Here is a 10,317-nt window from a genome sequence, read left to right on the forward strand (position 1 = left end):
ACTTCATTAACCACACCCCAGAGTCTCTGAGATTAATGGTAAGAGTGCCGGACAAGAAGTCAGAGAATTGCCATCCTATTGCACTTAATCATTTTTTTTATCTTAAGTCACTAAACTCCAATGGACCTTCACATCTGTAAAATGAGAGAGTTGCTCTACAGCTGTATTGTTTAACTGCTGGCCACAACTCATTTTTGTTTTGTTTTGTTTTTTCAAAAAATTCTTAACATTTATTTATTATTGAGAGACAGAGACAGACACAGCATGAGCATGGGAGGGGCAGAGAGAGAGGCAGACACAGAATCCAAAGCAGGCTCCAGGCTCCGAGCTGTCAGCACAGAGCCTGATGCAGGGCTTGAACTCACAAACCACGAGATCATGACGTGAGCCGAAGTCAGATGCTTAACCGATTGAGTCACCCAGGCACCCCACAACTCATTTGTAAGTGGTGAGGAGCAGTGGTTCCACTGGCATAAAACCAGTGCATTCTCATAAGCCCCACAATCAGCCCCCACCTTTGGATTAATAGTTTGCTATTGCCATCTTGAAATGTTTAGTAATTTTTTGACCCAGGAGGCCTTATAGTTTCATTTTGCTTTGAGTCCTGCTAAGTACATAGTTAGTCCTGGTGGTGAGATCAGTTTGATGAATTGAGGTCAGCACTTTTTTTTTTTTTTTCTGAATGAAGTAGTTGAGAGAAGAAAAAATGCCAAAATATATCACTCAAAACATAAATATTTTTGCACAAAACTCTTGTTTCAGTTTTATTTACATCTGTGCCTACATTTGTGTGTGGAGAAGGTGAGGGAGTGAGTTGATACGAGTACATTTAGTTGCAAAATAAAATGTATTTTTATATGAGTTGTGCTCAGCAATTAGACAATTACTAATATCCCTACCAGTTCAAACATTCTAAGATTCTATGTTTCTTTATTAACAGAGCTAGCATAATTAAAGACCTGTTTTGTTCAGGAGAAGAAAAACCCATCATCCAATGGGAAAACCCAACGAATCCAACAAAGGATTTGAATTCAAAGGCTGCTAGTGTCACTTTCCTTCTGAAATATTCCTATTCAATAAGAAAAAAAATAGTAACTTAAAACAAATATTCTAAATAAAGAACTGTAACATAAAGATACTTTTTTAAATAAATCAAGATCAGCACCACATAGTATCTAATCAAAAACCAGGAAAGGTAAAATTATTCTTCGTTTGCAACATATCAAGCATGTATTGTCTAAAGATCAGAACACATTTAAGTGGGCTCTCATTATAAGTTGCACCCTCCAACACCACCATCATAAACATTAACATAAGTATTTTGAACACCCAAATATTTAAGCCTCTACTAGGTCTTTTTATAAAAAGATAACGTTCTGTATGATTGTATACACACTGTGATACCTGTTTATTAAGCCTGGACATTGAACCCAGGATAAGACATAATATTCATGTAATAATAAATACTTTTCAGAGATGAGTGTGTTGGTATAAAACTGGCAAATGTATCTAAGCCATATAAGGGTTTTTTTTTTCATATTTAGAAAGCAGTGACATTCTTTTTCTCTTAAAGAAACTACTTTTATTACACACATTTACAAAAATGTGAGCTTTCCAGAGATTAAAAGCTTTTTCTAGCCAAGCAGAAATAGGATGGAGTTAAAACATTTTCCTGAACCACTCTAGACTTACCAGAGTTCTACAAGGAAGCAGGTAAGAAAGCTATGCAGCAGTAATAGTTTTCTGAGAAAATGTTCAAAAGATAAAATTATGACCCCAAAGTGAACTGAAAGCCAGGAAGGCCCCTGTTTATAATTATAGTTCCAAAACCATTTCAATTTAAGTACATTTTAGAAGCTTCCTATATGTGAACTATATGTCAAATTGCTACATGTGCCATAATGTGTATTTTGGGTGCTCATCACAAGCTTCTTGCAGATAAAATAGAATCTGGATATATAGATTCTGAGTCTGATAAATAACTATCATTTTTCTTCTGTGGTTAAGAAAGCCATATTCCTATCCTGCCTGAGAATACAGTGCAAATGGCATTCCTAACTGTGTCCCAGCATTAGACAAAAGATCAGAAAGCAACAGCCAATCAGTAATAAAACCAGCCAGTGTTATGTGTATGCCAGGAAACTAGCTATGCAGTTATGTAAAAAGAAGTCAGGGATAAAGTTGACAGCTTACAAGCTGAGAAGTTAAAAGACCTGAATTTGTCTCTTATTTCAAATTGAGCCACTATTTTGCTTTCTCTTGTGCTTCAGCTCCCTTGTTAGCAAAGAAAGGAGGTGAACGTTTTCCCAAACTCATCTTCTAAATTTACTATTAGAGGTACAGAGAGGCAGTATGACACAGAGAAAGACTCCAGACTGAATTCAGTCTTCTATTCATGGCTCAACCTGCTGTATGAACTAGGGCCACTCAGCTACAGAGAAGCTCAACTTTTACTCATCTTTAAGATAAAAATTCTTATAATACCTAGTTCACAGAATTGGCACGCAAATGGAAACTAACTTGAAAACACTAACTCGCTGTTATAAGTGTTAGACTACTGCCTTGGAGTTACGCGAGAAATACTTCAGAGAGGATCTATTCAGATATCTGGATATTCTTAACTTCACAATATTGTCAGACTATAGGAAGAATTTGCAATAATTATAACCTGAATAGCATCATGGTGGGAAAAAAAAAAAAACACAGTGTGATGGTCTATCTACACTTAGCCACCTGAAACAAAACAAAAACCCACAATCCTGAAAGAAAATAGGAAGAAAGTAGGAAGATTCTTACTTGCTTAGAACTTAGAGCCATCACTGGCCAGGAATTGGGGAGTTTTGTTTATCCTGTAGGACTTTTTTGTTGAGCCATTACAAGCAGATGGTAGTCTCCTTCCATCTTTTCCAGCTCAATCATCCCTGCTCCTCATACTACACACATACATTGCCTAGTAACTATTACTGTAAGTATTTAGGAGATTTAAAGGGGGGCATGACCGAAAGAAAGGACCAGCTGTGATCAGATGGATGAAATGCTTTTAACAGTCTGGTCTGCATAGTATACCTGAAATTAGAGTAGACCCAACATCAGCCCAATTCCACCTGAAGAAAATGAAGGAGTGGCAGGGACTCCAAAACTAAATTACAGTGCTTGTTCTAGAAAAAGAATAAATGGATGCCACTTGGCATATAAACAGATAAAACAGACAAGCATTACAAGCCGTACTTCTCTATCATAATCTAGGAAGTACAAGATAAGCACGTTTCTCACTGTAGCACAGAGAGTGTTCATGATCTGACCTCTGCTTTCCTCAGCATCATATTTTTTTGTCTTTTTACATTGCATATTATACTCTGGCAATATCCAAACACTTGTATTTCTTTTTTCACCTTATGTTTTTTCTGTACCCCATGATTTGCTTTGAAATAAAAATAGTCCTTTTCAGACACACGTTCTACCTAGTTGCTGCCTTCACATCATTAAGCTTCATTTCAACTGACAGGCCTTTCAAGTGATCTGCCCTAACTGTGAAGCTTGATTTTGTGCCCTTCTCCTTTGTTCTCACAAAATTTTATGCATGGACTCGTACTACATTTATCACATCAGAAAAGTCTATATATTTCTCTTTCCCTCATTGCACTAGGTAAGAAGTTTCTCAGGACAGGGCTGTGTCCCAGTCTTCTTTGTAGCACCAGCAGCAGACACAGTGCCTGCCCACTTCTCTCCTAGATAAGCAGCTCCCAGGATTTCAGATGGTAAGGAAGTTCTAAGATTCTGAGCAGGGCATGCATGCTTTGGAACAAACCTATAAAGAACCAAAGGTGTAAAAACAAACCTAGAGCCAAAAGGGACCGTCAGAGAAAATCCAAAACTGAATGCTTGAACAGACAGTCCATAATTACCCAGTAGACAGTTAAATTCAAGAGTCTTGTCCTGGGGGCAAATGAAAACCAGACACAGAGGGGAGAAATCGGGGAAGAGAGTCAAGGGTATAGCAAGTGGATTATATTAGAAAACTGGAATAGAATCTGGAACTCTTTCTCCTCACTAGGAATCAAGCTTTAGGAGCCTTGAACAAGAACAGTTTTTGTTTCAGAACCAGAGGGTAAAAGGAGCCGTTAAAGATACAAAGATGGTCAGACAATTGTGAAGGTAACTTCACATGCAATAGCTTGTTTAAGGCCTACTACAGTTCTCCTAAAACTAACACAAAATGTGACTTAATGTCACATACATAAACTAAAGGGGAGAAATACACTAAACTCTCAGACTTCTCTGAAGCCATCCAAGAAAAAATTTCAATCAATAGCATCCTAAAAGTATATTACACTAGTTCCTGTATTATGAGAGATAGTGAACCATCAAAACAGGTCCACAAAATGTTAGGTATATTGTTTGTAATGCTTTGGAAACTGACTTTAGATGAATTATTATATGCAGTTTCAAAGTATGTCATTTCAGGTTAAACTCTGAAATGCATTACACAAAAGACTACACATGCGTGCGCACGCACACACACACATAATATTTACAGTACCTAAAACTGCCTGATTTGTGTTTGTAATAAACACGTGAATTTATTAAAGAGCCTAGGAAAAAAGTTAACATTGAATATTCAGAACAAGAAGTAGTTTTATCTAAGGGAATATTTCATAAGCAGATGGAAGTGAATATGCAAAATTGTTCCAGTTAAGCAAATGTTCCAGATAAATTTTCAAGATAAAACATGTTTGCAGTCCTATGCAATTTGCACTATTTTTAATAGTCTGTTACTGGATGTTTTTTTATATGACTTAAGTTATTTTATCATCCTACTCCTTTGAAGCAACACTGAGTATGAAAAACTGAAATACAAGAGAAGCTTATGGCCAGGCAGTGGGTAGGAGTAGAAGTAGAATAATGATGTTTTAACAGGACCATGAAAGGATGACAGATGTACAAGAGAAAGTTCTTAAACATGTTGGAGATGAAGCCCATTAAGCCCCAAACCTCGTGATATCTGTCTCATCACTCAGCGTGGAATTCATTATACAAATGGTTCAGTACTTCCAAGATGCATTAGAGTTAGTGCCCTAGTCATAGAGCTTCATTCCTGGAACCATCCTATTGGATTTATAGATAGAATTTCTGGAAAAAAAATTTTCTGTGATCTCAAGATTAGAAAGGAATGCATACTGCAGGGGTTAAAAGAGAAACTCTGAAATAAAATTAAAAAAAAAAAACAAACTTGAGTTTGATTCCCAGTTCTACCAAGTGTAAGATATGTGACCTTGGACAGCTTATGTCTTTATGCTTCAGTTTCCTTACCTATAAAATGGAGGTAATAATGTCACCTACCTCATAGACCTGCTGTGAGAATAAATCATTTGATGAGTAATAAATGCTTGTACATAGTAAATCCATAGATGAGGAAAGAAACAAATGGCTGAAATAATTGAACAGCACAATATTCACATGAATGTGTTTCTATCACAATGGTCTATATGCTTTACCTAAGAGTTTCTATCACCTGAATAAGCCTTTATAATGTTTCTTTATCTAACCTTAAACTCGTCCTGCAAATGAAAGCAAGGTTTCTGATTTTTAGTTTGAAAAATTAATGTGTTTCACACTTAGTAGTAACAATTTAAAAGAGCAAAGTCTCAAATTAATTTAACATTAACTAGAAATAATTGAATGCCAAATCTTAATGGGAAAAAAGAATATTTTGAATATTTATGCGATTTTACTAAAACAAACACAAGGAGTAGATAACTTTTTTCCAAGTTGAATTACTAAGCAAATTCTCTTAAGTAGTCACCAGAAATTTTTAACATTGACCAAAGTTTCTCTGAAAATATAAATAATTTTAAGGTTAGAATGGGTCTTTCCTATCAGCAAGTTCAAAGCTCTCGCTTTACATAAGAGGAAACTGAGCCCCAAAGACACAGAACTTGTTCATGGTAACAAAGGATAGTGATCAGAGATCAAGTACTAGAATCAGGTCCCCCAACTAAAACATTGCTTGTTTCAAGACATCATACTGACAGTGGGATGTATTTACTAGTACAAAGTAGAGAGGGACTCCATACTTATCAATTCCTACTGAGAGTTATGTATCCCATATAACATGATGACTGAAAAGATACTAAGAAATTGGCCATCATCCAAAAATAGAAAAAAAAAACAAATTTAAGTTGTAATATAAGATTTAACCAACTTTTCCTGGAAAGACAGAGTTGAAAGAGAAGACAAAAGAAGATAAAGATAATTTTCTTCATGACTGTCTTCTAGAATGTGAAAGGTCACTGTCAAGGGGAAGTGTCAGCTCCTTCAAATTTAAGGCCAGAAAACAAGCAAAATACCAACAGAATTTTAGACCAGTGTACTTGATTGTGTTTCCAAAGATAGCCATAACAATATCTACCATTCAACATGTTCTTTTACAATATGGCCATTTCCTCTCTCCTTGAATATGAGTGAGTCCTGTGATCTGTTTTGAACTATAAAATGCATTGGACTATGCAATGTGTTCATGTATATCTCCTGAGGCCAGGCCTTAAAAAGTTTGCACAGCTTCAAGCTTTAATGCTTATAATGCTTCTTTTGGAAATCCAACACCATGCTGTGAGGAAGCACAGGCAAACACGTGGAGAGGTCCACTTGGAAAACTGAGGTTCCTGGCTGAGAGCCCCTACCAAGCTCCCAGCTGACAGTGAGCACCAATTGCCAGTATGTGAGTGAATCATTTAGACCTCCAGCCATCCCATCACCTCATCTAATGCCACATGAAGGAGAACTGTTGAGAAGTGCCCTGCTCAAATATCTGACCCAGAAAACATAGAGCAGATTCAATGGTTGTTATTGTAAATCACTGAATCAAGCTTCCAAAGGTCACCTCCTGCTTATTCTTCAGGCTAGATGCCTATCCTACGTGCTCCTGTAACACACTGGTGCTCCCCTACCATAGCACTTATGTTCCATCTCAATTACCTCTTACTTATCTCTACCTGTTACTGTGCTGCAGGCAAAAATACTTTCATATAGTCATAGGTAAATGCAACAACTAGAGAAAATATTGGGATCCTAAATATTTATGTTAATCTTGGACAATACTTATTTCTACAGATATGATATAGTTTCTAGACTACATCAGTCTAAATTGAATAAACAGTGTCATAAAAAAAATTTTAAGTGAAATAATATCTCTAGGTCTGGGCCTTGTTACCATACTTTTCCTCAGTTCCTTCCAAGTAGTCCTGGGGAACCCCAGAAAGTGATTTTCAGCAGACTAGTCCTTTTTACAGTTCCACAGAACTTACTCATTTTCTCCTTTCATGCTCCAGATTGCTAAAGTACTAACTTGTGCTATTACCAATGCTAAGACCATCTGCTTTGCCACTAAGTACACCAGAGGGGTGCTACTGATACCTGTTCATGTCTCAATATTTAGGGTCTTAAGATCTTAACAAATTGTATTGATTAAGTCAAGTTCAAAGTCTTTGGCACTTTCTCATACCAGTACAAAAGGTGTGGTGCTAACTCTACTGATGCAGCTATTGATAAGTCATGCCTTCAGTACCCTACAAAAGTTTAAATAAAAGAGTCATGCCCTACTAGTATCCAAAATCTATAAAGAGCTCACCAAACTCCACACCCGAAAAACAAATAACCCAGTGAAGAAATGGGCAGAAAACATGAAAAGACACTTCTCTAAAGAAGACATCCAGATGGCCAATAGGCACATGAAAAGATGTTCAATGTCGCTCCTTATCAGGGAAATACAAATCAAAACCACACTCAGATATCACCTCACGCCAGTCAGAGTGGCCAAAATGAACAAATCAGGAGACTATAGATGCTGGAGAGGATGTGGAGAAACGGGAACCCTCTTGCACTGTTGGTGAGAATGCAAATTGGTGCAGCAGCTCTGGAAAGCAGTGTGGAGGTTCCTCAGAAAATTAAAAATAGACCTACCCTATGACCCAGCAATAGCACTGCTAGGAATTTATCCAAGGGATACAGGAGTACTGATGCATAGGGGCACTTGTACCCCAATGTTTATAGCAGCACTCTCAACAATAGCCAAATTATGGAAAGAGCCTAAATGTCCATCCACTGATGAATGGATAAAGAAATTGTGGTTTATATACACAATGGAATACTACGTGGCAATGAGAAAGAATGAAATATGGCCTTTTGTAGCAACGTGGATGGAACTGGAGAGTGTGATGCTAAGTGAAATAAGCCATACAGAGAAAGACAGATACCATATGGTTTCACTCTTATGTGGATCCTAAGAAACTTAACAGAAACCCATGGGGGAAGGGAAGGAAAAAAAAAAAAGGAGGTTAGAGTGGGAGAGAGCCAAAACATAAGAGACTGTTAAAAACTGAGAACAAACTGAGGGTTGATGGGGGGTGGGAGGGAGGGGAGGGTGGGTGATGGGTATTGAGGAGGGCACCTTTTGGGATGAGCACTGGGTGTTGTATGGAAACCAATTTGACAATAAATTTCATATTAAAAAAAAAGAGTCATGCCCTAGATTGAATGACATTCTCTCATTCATTCCTCCAACAAATAATTATTTATTCAATGGCACTACTCTCAGCACTGAGGTGCTATGGAAAACAAGGCAGACGAGGATTCTGCTCTCACAAAACTTGCAAGCAGACCAAAAACAAACACACAAGAAATAACTATGAATGTGATAAGCTATAAAACAACACAATGCTGGGATGAGGGAGGTCTACCTTCATCTCTACTTTAGAGGTCTCTGAAGGCAGACTGGCTTTCTGTGGACGTGACACTTTAGCTGACTTCAAAAGTTCAGACAGAGTAAAATCAAGAAGTGAATATCCAGGAGAAAATATTTAAGGCAAAGGAAAAAATATAGCCAAGATCCCTGAGGTTAAAAAGAACTTGGTCTCAAGTTCATAGATACAAAGAACAGATTGGTGGTTGCCTCAGATGGGTGATAAGGGGGTGGGGGTATGTGTGGAGGAGCACAATGTATAAAGGGGCCAAAAGGTATAAATTCAAAGTTATAAAATAAATAAATTATGAGGATATAATGTATAGCATGGTGACTATAGTTAATAATATTGTATTGCATATTTGAAAGTTGCTGAGAAAGTAAATCTTAAAAGATCTCATGACCAAAAAAAAAAAAAAGGGGGTCTCATCACAAGAAAAAAAAAGATTTATAAATATGTAAGGGGCTGGATAGTAACTAGACTTATTGTGATGATCATTTCAATGTGTATACAAATACCAACTTATGTTCTATACCAGAAACTAATATAATGTTATATGTCAATCATACATCACTAATAAAAAATTTTTTAAGAATTTTAAATGTGTTACAGGAGCACATAGGATGGGCATCTAGCCTATTCTAGAAGCTGAAAAGAGGCCAAAGAACGTGGAGCAGTGAATTCTGGGATGAATGAATACACTGAAGTTGACAAATAAACAGGGAGTACATCATGTAGGGACTCATAGGCCAGAGGAAAAAAAATTGCTCTAGATGTCCAATGAGTAGCAAATGACAGCTAACAAGAGAATCGATGTGATATTATTCCACTTTTAGAAATATCAGCCTGGCTACAGTGAGAATGAAGGAGAATAGACTGAAGACAAAAATTGAAGGAGATTATTAGTCCAAGAGGATATTGGCCTAGACTAGAAACAGTGAAAGAATAAGAAATGAAGATGTTGAGACATGTACTCTATAACTGACCCACTGCTTTGAACCAAATAGTGAACCTCAATTGTCCTTTCCATTACTCAGTCCTTCCTATCAATAGACCCCTATTGAGCATTTTCTCAGGCCTTCAGTTCTGCCTGAAACTTCAATGAAGACAGCCTCTGCATCAGCTAACCTCTAGGTTCCAAGGTGTCATATTCCTAAGCAAAAGACCTAAGCAACTGAATTAATGAAATTTTGTGAACTATACAAGGGCTTATCAAATAAATCCAATTATTGGTGACCAAATCAGATGTCTCTTCCACCGAATTTGTCTAAGATACCTAAATGAATATAATCCACCACATGGAATCTTGTCATTCTTCTACCCCTACATGATGTGGCAGTAACCCAGTTTTCTCAAACCATCTTTGCTAAATGTCATGCTTCTTTATAGATGAAAAAAAAATGGCACCAGTAGCTTTGGTTTTACCCACCAGAGCCTACTGCTCGGCTACATCTCAACAGCTGGCATTCTTAAGGTAAAAAGAGCAAGGAAAAAGACAGACAAGGCAGTAAGTCTGGGCCCAAAGCAACTCTGCTAAATTCGCCAAAGTCCAGGGGCATGACCAGGCTTCTGTAGTTCT

The sequence above is a fragment of the Felis catus genome, chromosome B1 (assembly GCF_018350175.1).
Source record: "Felis catus isolate Fca126 chromosome B1, F.catus_Fca126_mat1.0, whole genome shotgun sequence".
Taxonomy (NCBI): Eukaryota; Metazoa; Chordata; class Mammalia; order Carnivora; family Felidae; genus Felis; species Felis catus.